Source organism: Ascaphus truei, chromosome 3 (genome assembly GCF_040206685.1).
Source record: "Ascaphus truei isolate aAscTru1 chromosome 3, aAscTru1.hap1, whole genome shotgun sequence".
NCBI classification, from domain to species: Eukaryota; Metazoa; Chordata; class Amphibia; order Anura; family Ascaphidae; genus Ascaphus; species Ascaphus truei.
In genome coordinates, this window is record NC_134485.1 from 377293453 (window position 1) to 377306605 (window position 13153).

Consider the following 13153-nt stretch of genomic DNA (forward strand, 5'->3'; position numbering starts at 1 on the left):
TACACTATGATAAAACTTTTAAAATAAACAAATGGCAATGCAATCTCCTGACAAAAAACCCTAAAGGAAAAAATATAAAAAATCTAAAAAATGTATTTATTAATAAAAAATATATATAGAAAAAATTGTCAAAAGATAAAAATATATAATAAAAAACCTTCAATACATAAAGTCCTGTTCCAGTGGAAATGTCCTTGGTTTCTTGCAGCCCGTTTCAAAGGGATCACCAGTCCCTAGTGATATCTGGAAAAAAGAACAAAAAAGAAACAGGCGCACACCTAGTGCATTACCACAATAAAAATGTATTGGATGAACATAAAATCTAACAAATGGCCACTCACAAGGATACAGCAAATAAAAGCATGTATGAGATAGGCTCTCATGTGCCTTGCAGCTCAATCACCAGCGTCCGTCCGCAATCAGTGGCGTCGTCACGTGGATCAGCCTCGTGAACCGGAACCGGAAGAGGGGTGTTTCACCTTCAGTGCTCCACCAAATCGGTCCCTCCGGGAAACAGGCACCCCAGATGTATAATAGTACAAGGTAGCAAGCCGGGAGAGCAGCACACGGGAGCCAAGAGTTCTCAGTCAACCTGCATCAGTGTTTGTGGGCAAATGGCGGCCGGACTCTAGCCACGCCCTACGCGTTTCGTCATCAAATGGCGACTTCTTCAGGGGATACCCTTCAAGCATATGTCCTTAGTATTTATAGGGAGGTTAACAGCAAGTAGCCAATAAAGCTTAATTGAATTTGAAGCAATCAATTAAATCAATTACACATATGTATAATTAGAACAAGTAAAATCAATTTCTAAATATTTTGAGGACCCCATCGATGTCCAAAGAGTAACATGCAAACTATATATTGAAACAACATAACTGATGTTCTGAATGTGCTTGATATTATTGATGATATGAATACAATTAATAAGTGGAATGTGACAGGCTGAATCAATAGACAAACAGCACTACAAGGTGCATAGTAATTAAATATAAGGATTAATTGCATTCAGACATTCTAGAGAGTATATTTGAATAGAACTATTTATATATTTAGTAGAGTCAGGTCTATTGCACTTGATTATTAGTGACATCTCAACTAGGGAGAACACAAATGAATGAACCATAGTATATGGACAGCTATATAAATTAGCAATAAACATTTTCAATTAAATCAATGACACCCAACAAAATAGCAAGTAGTTACCTGGTATGTTATCAGGGTATTAACCCATTATTGGAATGTCAGTGGGGAGTCAGAGGAAGTAGATGAGATGGATCCAAAAGCAAGGACAGATCAAACGAAGGCGACAGTGACTTAAACTAATATGAAAGTATTAAGCAATTTAATATGGGTGCTGTGTTCTAATAAATATGAAAATGGATTATGTGTTGTGTGCATCAATGTGAATGATAGATAATAAAGTGTATGTGAGTGATGTGAAAAACAAAATAATGTAAATAGTGAATTATGTATATACTAAAATATATGTATTGAATTGAAAATAATGAAATAAATATATGAATATATAAAAGAAAATAAAATAAAAATGAAAAATGAATGTAATTGAAAATGAAAATGAAAATGAAACTAAAAATCAAAATAAAAATAAAAATAAATATAAAAAGTGAATAAAAATTGTAAAAAATGTATAAATAAAATAAAATTAAAATAGAAATAAATAAAGATTAAAATGAATCAAAACTAATATAGAATATTGACCATTTGTGGAGATGAATCGTGACAGACACGAAAGCTGACTGACCCCTTGAATAAGTGAATAGGAACACAATGACCAGACCATAGCCCAGAGGGAATGCTAAGCATTCAGACCAGACCTCTGGAGAACACCCATTAGAGGTGTTCAAACTATGGTACTAATGTCAATGTGGTCATTGTGTCCCTTGGGATAGGTTGTATCCAAAATGTACATCCAATATGTTTCTCGGGTACATAGCTTCTGAAAGCGATCACCTCCCATATATGAGGGGGGGATGAATTCAATACCCATGACAGAAAGGGATTTGGGATTTTTGTTGTGACTAGTACAAAAGTGACGGGAGAGGCTGTGTGTTTGACACCCATTAATAATGTTCCGCCGGTGCTCTAAGAACCGTGTACTAAGGGCTCTAGATGTACGGCCTATATATTGGGTGCCACATTCACATGAGATAAGATACACAACGTATTCTGTTAAACAATTTATATGGTCTTTTATTTCATATGATGTACCATTTGAATGTGATGTGAACTTGTTAGATTTTGTCAAATGTTTGCAGGTTAAACACCGGCCTCTTCCACAACTAACATTTCCCTCCCTTAGAGCCATATTCTGATTGGTAATCTTCTTGGTTTTAAGTTTACTTGGTGCCAGTATTGTTTTAATGCTCCTCGCCTTTCTGAATACAGTTGGAGCATATTCTGGTACTAGGTGACCAATAACAGGATCATTGCGTATAATTTTCCAATGACAATTTAAAATATTTCTAATTTGGTGAGCAGATTGATTGAATTGTGTAATGAATTTTGGTGCATTATTTGATTTATATTCCTTTTTTCTGCTTATACACAATGATTCAGATTTATTTTTTGATTTTTCCAAAAGTGTCTCTCTTTTAATAAGACCTGCATCCTGAAAAGCTTTGTTAACAACAGAGGCATCATATCCCTTTTCCAAAAACTTATTTGATAGATCTTTTCCCTGTGATGCAAAGTCAGAGTCCTCTGAGCAGTTGCGCCTGATTCTGTAAAACTGGCTCTTGGGCACGTTATTTAGCCACTTTTTATAGTGGTTACTGCCATAATGTAAATAGCTGTTGGCTGACACTGATTTGAAGTGTGTTCTTGTTTGAATCTGATTTTCTGTGCCAATGAAAAGTTCTAAATCCAGAAAGACAATTGTGCTAGGGTGTACAGTATGTGTAAATTTAAGGCCCATCTCATTGATGTTAAAGGATGACAGAATCTCCTCCAGGATATCCCTATCACCATCCCAAATAAAGATAATATCATCTATGAAACGGCCATAGTATACCAGACCACCCCTCAGACTAGCATTCTCCCAAACATGGGTTCTCTCCCACAGACCCATGTAGAGATTAGCATAGCTGGGGGCAAATCTGGTACCCATAGCCGTTCCACAGATTTGTAAATAATATGTGTCTTCAAATAAAAAGTAGTTGTGACTTAAAATAAATTGAATGCATGCCAAGAGAAAAGTTTTTTGTGAAGGGTGAAGATTGGTGTCTAATTCAAAAAAGTGATTAATAGCCTGGATACCTTTGGTGTGATCAATACAAGTGTAAAGTGAGGATACATCGCATGTAATCCAGTGAAAGGTATCCTTCCAAATAATATCAGAGGTGGAATCGATGACATGCAACGTGTCCCTAATATATGATTTTAGATTTATGACATACGGTTGTAAATAATAGTCAATGTATTGGGACAAGTTTGACGTCATCGATCCCACCCCCGATATTATAGGCCTCCCTGGTGGATTAACTTTATCTTTGTGCAATTTTGGCAGGTGATAAAATATAGGTGTCCTAGGGTGTTTAGTGAATAAAAATTTTTCCTCTAAATTAGTGATAATCCCTTTACTGAGTGCTTCCCGGAGGAGATTCTGAAATTCTATCTGATAGCCCATAACTGGGTCTTCATCTAGTGTGGTATAGGATACAGAATCATGTAAAAGGCGATGGGCTTCGCATATGTAATCAACGCGATCCTGTAAAACAATAGCACCACCCTTGTCTGCTTGGCGGACTATAAGGTCAAAATTGTTCTTTATATCCAACATGGTTATAGTCTCTTCTTTGGTTAGATTGCTATGTTTTATTTCTAGATTGTTTTGGCACAACTTCTCAAGGTCCCCAAGAACCAATGTATAAAAAGTATCGATAAAGTTCCCCTTTGAATGATAGGGGAAGTATATCGATTTAGGGGCAAAAGGTGATGGCCTATACATTGTGTTGCTCACAGGGTCAGTTTGTGAGGATGGATTATGATCTATAAGTAAGCTCATATCCTCCTCATGAGTAGTGATGTCCAATAATGGATTCTCAAATAGTTGGTCATCATGTACTAATCTTTTATTTAGAGGGTCTACCAATGTATTAAATTTGACTGGTATTTGTGTACTATTGTCACTGGTATTACTGGTATTATTTCCTGATTCTACCAAGAAAGACGTAAGGGCATTAATACACTCTATTTCTTGGGTATTGAAAATGGGTTGTTGTGTCTGTTCCCCTTTGAGTGTAAAGTGTCGCATAAGTGTCAGCTTACGGATGTACCGATTCAAATCCACAAATAAATCAAACCTATTGGGAGTGCTACTAGGAGAAAAAGATAAACCTTTGGCTAATAATGATATGTGATATGGGGTTAGTGAGTGTGAAGATAAGTTATAAATACCGTAATTGGTAGGTGCAGCCTCCATCAACTTCATTTTCTTCTGTCCTTGCTTTTTTGCTCCTCCTCTGACTCCCCTGAATCTCGTTTTCTTCGGGGTAGTGGTTGGGCTTGTTTTTCCCAAAGTGGGTATTTCTTCTCCCTTTCTCTTTGTTCTAAAAAAGAGGCAGTTTTGTGTGTTTTATTGGGTGAAATTGTATTACCAGTATTGCTGTTGGATCCCTTGTGAGATGTTTTGGATCTTGCCCCCTCCCTCAACGCCCCCGCACCCTGCTCTTTGATGTCTAAATTGTCCTCACAATCAACTCTTAATACAGAGTATTGATTGGAAGTGGAGCAGTTAGCGGTGGGCGTTTCTGGTAGGGGGCAAGATCTATCACGTGTATCTTTCTTATCCAACCGTGCTTCTTTTATCAGTGTAATTATTTCATTTTTCTCTTTTTCATTAGAAATTGGTTTCTTGTAATGTTTGTTCCCTCTATTTTCTTCTCTATAACCGGAATGGGAACGACCATATCTATGGTGTTTATTAAAATCTTTGTTTCTTTTCCAATTTCTAACTCTGTTATTAGCATAGTCATCCTTATCACGTTTGAGTTTGTTTGTTTTTCTCTCTATAATTTCTTTTTCAAATGAAACTACTCTTTTGTGTACTTGTTCGTCTAATGAGATGAATTCTTCCTTGCCTTCAAATGGCTTAATAGTTGTCTGAACCTGGGCTATCTCTCTCCCCAAGACCTCCAATCTCTCTTCTCTATAGGAGATTAGAAGCTTGATGAGAGAGATAGAGCAGTCTTCCAATATGGTATTCCAACTGGCTGTAAATGTCTCATTTGCCTCAAAAGTTGGTTTTTTTGTTATCCTAAGTCCTCTCGGGACCAATTTGATATCCAAATAATTTTGGAGTGAGAGCAGATCCAGCCAGTTTTTCATCTCATCTTTGGTATAATTTTCCAACTCTTGGAAATTATTTTTCAAATCAACATAGTTCTCTTGAACTACAATGGGGTCCTCATCAACAATATTGGCAAATCTGTTCCTCCTAGCTAAACGTTCCTCACTGGATTGCATCATTTTCACAAATCACAAAAGGAATATACAAATATAAAAACAAAATAATCAAATAATGACAATTAATGTTAAAATGAAAATGTGCATATATATATAACAGGGAAATAAATGGCTGCTAACTTCTAAGTGAAAATAGACAACAAAAAAACAATATGAAGTAGCGCCGCTAAATAACCAGTTAATTATAAATATTAATTATAAATTACTAGTGGGAGAGACAATAGCTAATTGGATAGGCTTGAAGGGGCAGCTAGATAGGGCTAGTACACTATGATAAAACTTTTAAAATAAACAAATGGCAATGCAATCTCCTGACAAAAAACCCTAAAGGAAAAAATATAAAAAATCTAAAAAATGTATTTATTAATAAAAAATATATATAGAAAAAATTGTCAAAAGATAAAAATATATAATAAAAAACCTTCAATACATAAAGTCCTGTTCCAGTGGAAATGTCCTTGGTTTCTTGCAGCCCGTTTCAAAGGGATCACCAGTCCCTAGTGATATCTGGAAAAAAGAACAAAAAAGAAACAGGCGCACACCTAGTGCATTACCACAATAAAAATGTATTGGATGAACATAAAATCTAACAAATGGCCACTCACAAGGATACAGCAAATAAAAGCATGTATGAGATAGGCTCTCATGTGCCTTGCAGCTCAATCACCAGCGTCCGTCCGCAATCAGTGGCGTCGTCACGTGGATCAGCCTCGTGAACCGGAACCGGAAGAGGGGTGTTTCACCTTCAGTGCTCCACCAAATCGGTCCCTCCGGGAAACAGGCACCCCAGATGTATAATAGTACAAGGTAGCAAGCCGGGAGAGCAGCACACGGGAGCCAAGAGTTCTCAGTCAACCTGCATCAGTGTTTGTGGGCAAATGGCGGCCGGACTCTAGCCACGCCCTACGCGTTTCGTCATCAAATGGCGACTTCTTCAGGGGATACCCTTCAAGCATATGTCCTTAGTATTTATAGGGAGGTTAACAGCAAGTAGCCAATAAAGCTTAATTGAATTTGAAGCAATCAATTAAATCAATTACACATATGTATAATTAGAACAAGTAAAATCAATTTCTAAATATTTTGAGGACCCCATCGATGTCCAAAGAGTAACATGCAAACTATATATTGAAACAACATAACTGATGTTCTGAATGTGCTTGATATTATTGATGATATGAATACAATTAATAAGTGGAATGTGACAGGCTGAATCAATAGACAAACAGCACTACAAGGTGCATAGTAATTAAATATAAGGATTAATTGCATTCAGACATTCTAGAGAGTATATTTGAATAGAACTATTTATATATTTAGTAGAGTCAGGTCTATTGCACTTGATTATTAGTGACATCTCAACTAGGGAGAACACAAATGAATGAACCATAGTATATGGACAGCTATATAAATTAGCAATAAACATTTTCAATTAAATCAATGACACCCAACAAAATAGCAAGTAGTTACCTGGTATGTTATCAGGGTATTAACCCATTATTGGAATGTCAGTGGGGAGTCAGAGGAAGTAGATGAGATGGATCCAAAAGCAAGGACAGATCAAACGAAGGCGACAGTGACTTAAACTAATATGAAAGTATTAAGCAATTTAATATGGGTGCTGTGTTCTAATAAATATGAAAATGGATTATGTGTTGTGTGCATCAATGTGAATGATAGATAATAAAGTGTATGTGAGTGATGTGAAAAACAAAATAATGTAAATAGTGAATTATGTATATACTAAAATATATGTATTGAATTGAAAATAATGAAATAAATATATGAATATATAAAAGAAAATAAAATAAAAATGAAAAATGAATGTAATTGAAAATGAAAATGAAAATGAAACTAAAAATCAAAATAAAAATAAAAATAAATATAAAAAGTGAATAAAAATTGTAAAAAATGTATAAATAAAATAAAATTAAAATAGAAATAAATAAAGATTAAAATGAATCAAAACTAATATAGAATATTGACCATTTGTGGAGATGAATCGTGACAGACACGAAAGCTGACTGACCCCTTGAATAAGTGAATAGGAACACAATGACCAGACCATAGCCCAGAGGGAATGCTAAGCATTCAGACCAGACCTCTGGAGAACACCCATTAGAGGTGTTCAAACTATGGTACTAATGTCAATGTGGTCATTGTGTCCCTTGGGATAGGTTGTATCCAAAATGTACATCCAATATGTTTCTCGGGTACATAGCTTCTGAAAGCGATCACCTCCCATATATGAGGGGGGGATGAATTCAATACCCATGACAGAAAGGGATTTGGGATTTTTGTTGTGACTAGTACAAAAGTGACGGGAGAGGCTGTGTGTTTGACACCCATTAATAATGTTCCGCCGGTGCTCTAAGAACCGTGTACTAAGGGCTCTAGATGTACGGCCTATATATTGGGTGCTCACTAACCCCATATCACATATCATTATTAGCCAAAGGTTTATCTTTTTCTCCTAGTAGCACTCCCAATAGGTTTGATTTATTTGTGGATTTGAATCGGTACATCCGTAAGCTGACACTTATGCGACACTTTACACTCAAAGGGGAACAGACACAACAACCCATTTTCAATACCCAAGAAATAGAGTGTATTAATGCCCTTACGTCTTTCTTGGTAGAATCAGGAAATAATACCAGTAATACCAGTGACAATAGTACACAAATACCAGTCAAATTTAATACATTGGTAGACCCTCTAAATAAAAGATTAGTACATGATGACCAACTATTTGAGAATCCATTATTGGACATCACTACTCATGAGGAGGATATGAGCTTACTTATAGATCATAATCCATCCTCACAAACTGACCCTGTGAGCAACACAATGTATAGGCCATCACCTTTTGCCCCTAAATCGATATACTTCCCCTATCATTCAAAGGGGAACTTTATCGATACTTTTTATACATTGGTTCTTGGGGACCTTGAGAAGTTGTGCCAAAACAATCTAGAAATAAAACATAGCAATCTAACCAAAGAAGAGACTATAACCATGTTGGATATAAAGAACAATTTTGACCTTATAGTCCGCCAAGCAGACAAGGGTGGTGCTATTGTTTTACAGGATCGCGTTGATTACATATGCGAAGCCCATCGCCTTTTACATGATTCTGTATCCTATACCACACTAGATGAAGACCCAGTTATGGGCTATCAGATAGAATTTCAGAATCTCCTCCGGGAAGCACTCAGTAAAGGGATTATCACTAATTTAGAGGAAAAATTTTTATTCACTAAACACCCTAGGACACCTATATTTTATCACCTGCCAAAATTGCACAAAGATAAAGTTAATCCACCAGGGAGGCCTATAATATCGGGGGTGGGATCGATGACGTCAAACTTGTCCCAATACATTGACTATTATTTACAACCGTATGTCATAAATCTAAAATCATATATTAGGGACACGTTGCATGTCATCGATTCCACCTCTGATATTATTTGGAAGGATACCTTTCACTGGATTACATGCGATGTATCCTCACTTTACACTTGTATTGATCACACCAAAGGTATCCAGGCTATTAATCACTTTTTTGAATTAGACACCAATCTTCACCCTTCACAAAAAACTTTTCTCTTGGCATGCATTCAATTTATTTTAAGTCACAACTACTTTTTATTTGAAGACACATATTATTTACAAATCTGTGGAACGGCTATGGGTACCAGATTTGCCCCCAGCTATGCTAATCTCTACATGGGTCTGTGGGAGAGAACCCATGTTTGGGAGAATGCTAGTCTGAGGGGTGGTCTGGTATACTATGGCCGTTTCATAGATGATATTATCTTTATTTGGGATGGTGATAGGGATATCCTGGAGGAGATTCTGTCATCCTTTAACATCAATGAGATGGGCCTTAAATTTACACATACTGTACACCCTAGCACAATTGTCTTTCTGGATTTAGAACTTTTCATTGGCACAGAAAATCAGATTCAAACAAGAACACACTTCAAATCAGTGTCAGCCAACAGCTATTTACATTATGGCAGTAACCACTATAAAAAGTGGCTAAATAACGTGCCCAAGAGCCAGTTTTACAGAATCAGGCGCAACTGCTCAGAGGACTCTGACTTTGCATCACAGGGAAAAGATCTATCAAATAAGTTTTTGGAAAAGGGATATGATGCCTCTGTTGTTAACAAAGCTTTTCAGGATGCAGGTCTTATTAAAAGAGAGACACTTTTGGAAAAATCAAAAAATAAATCTGAATCATTGTGTATAAGCAGAAAAAAGGAATATAAATCAAATAATGCACCAAAATTCATTACACAATTCAATCAATCTGCTCACCAAATTAGAAATATTTTAAATTGTCATTGGAAAATTATACGCAATGATCCTGTTATTGGTCACCTAGTACCAGAATATGCTCCAACTGTATTCAGAAAGGCGAGGAGCATTAAAACAATACTGGCACCAAGTAAACTTAAAACCAAGAAGATTACCAATCAGAATATGGCTCTAAGGGAGGGAAATGTTAGTTGTGGAAGAGGCCGGTGTTTAACCTGCAAACATTTGACAAAATCTAACAAGTTCACATCACATTCAAATGGTACATCATATGAAATAAAAGACCATATAAATTGTTTAACAGAATACGTTGTGTATCTTATCTCATGTGAATGTGGCACCCAATATATAGGCCGTACATCTAGAGCCCTTAGTACACGGTTCTTAGAGCACCGGCGGAACATTATTAATGGGTGTCAAACACACAGCCTCTCCCGTCACTTTTGTACTAGTCACAACAAAAATCCCAAATCCCTTTCTGTCATGGGTATTGAATTCATCCCCCCCTCATATATGGGAGGTGATCGCTTTCAGAAGCTATGTACCCGAGAAACATATTGGATGTACATTTTGGATACAACCTATCCCAAGGGACACAATGACCACATTGACATTAGTACCATAGTTTGAACACCTCTAATGGGTGTTCTCCAGAGGTCTGGTCTGAATGCTTAGCATTCCCTCTGGGCTATGGTCTGGTCATTGTGTTCCTATTCACTTATTCAAGGGGTCAGTCAGCTTTCGTGTCTGTCACGATTCATCTCCACAAATGGTCAATATTCTATATTAGTTTTGATTCATTTTAATCTTTATTTATTTCTATTTTAATTTTATTTTATTTATACATTTTTTACAATTTTTATTCACTTTTTATATTTATTTTTATTTTTATTTTGATTTTTAGTTTCATTTTCATTTTCATTTTCAATTACATTCATTTTTCATTTTTATTTTATTTTCTTTTATATATTCATATATTTATTTCATTATTTTCAATTCAATACATATATTTTAGTATATACCTAATTCACTATTTACATTATTTTGTTTTTCACATCACTCACATACACTTTATTATCTATCATTCACATTGATGCACACAACACATAATCCATTTTCATATTTATTAGAACACAGCACCCATATTAAATTGCTTAATACTTTCATATTAGTTTAAGTCACTGTCGCCTTCGTTTGATCTGTCCTTGCTTTTGGATCCATCTCATCTACTTCCTCTGACTCCCCACTGACATTCCAATAATGGGTTAATACCCTGATAACATACCAGGTAACTACTTGCTATTTTGTTGGGTGTCATTGATTTAATTGAAAATGTTTATTGCTAATTTATATAGCTGTCCATATACTATGGTTCATTCATTTGTGTTCTCCCTAGTTGAGATGTCACTAATAATCAAGTGCAATAGACCTGACTCTACTAAATATATAAATAGTTCTATTCAAATATACTCTCTAGAATGTCTGAATGCAATTAATCCTTATATTTAATTACTATGCACCTTGTAGTGCTGTTTGTCTATTGATTCAGCCTGTCACATTCCACTTATTAATTGTATTCATATCATCAATAATATCAAGCACATTCAGAACATCAGTTATGTTGTTTCAATATATAGTTTGCATGTTACTCTTTGGACATCGATGGGGTCCTCAAAATATTTAGAAATTGATTTTACTTGTTCTAATTATACATATGTGTAATTGATTTAATTGATTGCTTCAAATTCAATTAAGCTTTATTGGCTACTTGCTGTTAACCTCCCTATAAATACTAAGGACATATGCTTGAAGGGTATCCCCTGAAGAAGTCGCCATTTGATGACGAAACGCGTAGGGCGTGGCTAGAGTCCGGCCGCCATTTGCCCACAAACACTGATGCAGGTTGACTGAGAACTCTTGGCTCCCGTGTGCTGCTCTCCCGGCTTGCTACCTTGTACTATTATACATCTGGGGTGCCTGTTTCCCGGAGGGACCGATTTGGTGGAGCACTGAAGGTGAAACACCCCTCTTCCGGTTCCGGTTCACGAGGCTGATCCACGTGACGACGCCACTGATTGCGGACGGACGCTGGTGATTGAGCTGCAAGGCACATGAGAGCCTATCTCATACATGCTTTTATTTGCTGTATCCTTGTGAGTGGCCATTTGTTAGATTTTATGTTCATCCAATACATTTTTATTGTGGTAATGCACTAGGTGTGCGCCTGTTTCTTTTTTGTTCTTTTTTCCAGATATCACTAGGGACTGGTGATCCCTTTGAAACGGGCTGCAAGAAACCAAGGACATTTCCACTGGAACAGGACTTTATGTATTGAAGGTTTTTTATTATATATTTTTATCTTTTGACAATTTTTTCTATATATATTTTTTATTAATAAATACATTTTTTAGATTTTTTATATTTTTTCCTTTAGGGTTTTTTGTCAGGAGATTGCATTGCCATTTGTTTATTTTAAAAGTTTTATCATAGTGTACTAGCCCTATCTAGCTGCCCCTTCAAGCCTATCCAATTAGCTATTGTCTCTCCCACTAGTAATTTATAATTAATATTTATAATTAACTGGTTATTTAGCGGCGCTACTTCATATTGTTTTTTTGTTGTCTATTTTCACTTAGAAGTTAGCAGCCATTTATTTCCCTGTTATATATATATGCACATTTTCATTTTAACATTAATTGTCATTATTTGATTATTTTGTTTTTATATTTGTATATTCCTTTTGTGATTTGTGAAAATGATGCAATCCAGTGAGGAACGTTTAGCTAGGAGGAACAGATTTGCCAATATTGTTGATGAGGACCCCATTGTAGTTCAAGAGAACTATGTTGATTTGAAAAATAATTTCCAAGAGTTGGAAAATTATACCAAAGATGAGATGAAAAACTGGCTGGATCTGCTCTCACTCCAAAATTATTTGGATATCAAATTGGTCCCGAGAGGACTTAGGATAACAAAAAAAAACCAACTTTTGAGGCAAATGAGACATTTACAGCCAGTTGGAATACCATATTGGAAGACTGCTCTATCTCTCTCATCAAGCTTCTAATCTCCTATAGAGAAGAGAGATTGGAGGTCTTGGGGAGAGAGATAGCCCAGGTTCAGACAACTATTAAGCCATTTGAAGGCAAGGAAGAATTCATCTCATTAGACGAACAAGTACACAAAAGAGTAGTTTCATTTGAAAAAGAAATTATAGAGAGAAAAACAAACAAACTCAAACGTGATAAGGATGACTATGCTAATAACAGAGTTAGAAATTGGAAAAGAAACAAAGATTTTAATAAACACCATAGATATGGTCGTTCCCATTCCGGTTATAGAG

General features: G+C 35.7%; 1 protein-coding gene across 7 annotated transcripts in view; it reads left to right on the forward strand.

The window, feature by feature from the left end:
- MICU2 (mitochondrial calcium uptake 2) overlaps nt 1–13153 on the forward strand; it is a 382386-nt gene that overhangs the window by 186945 nt on the left and 182288 nt on the right. The gene's annotated exons all lie outside the window — the stretch shown is intronic.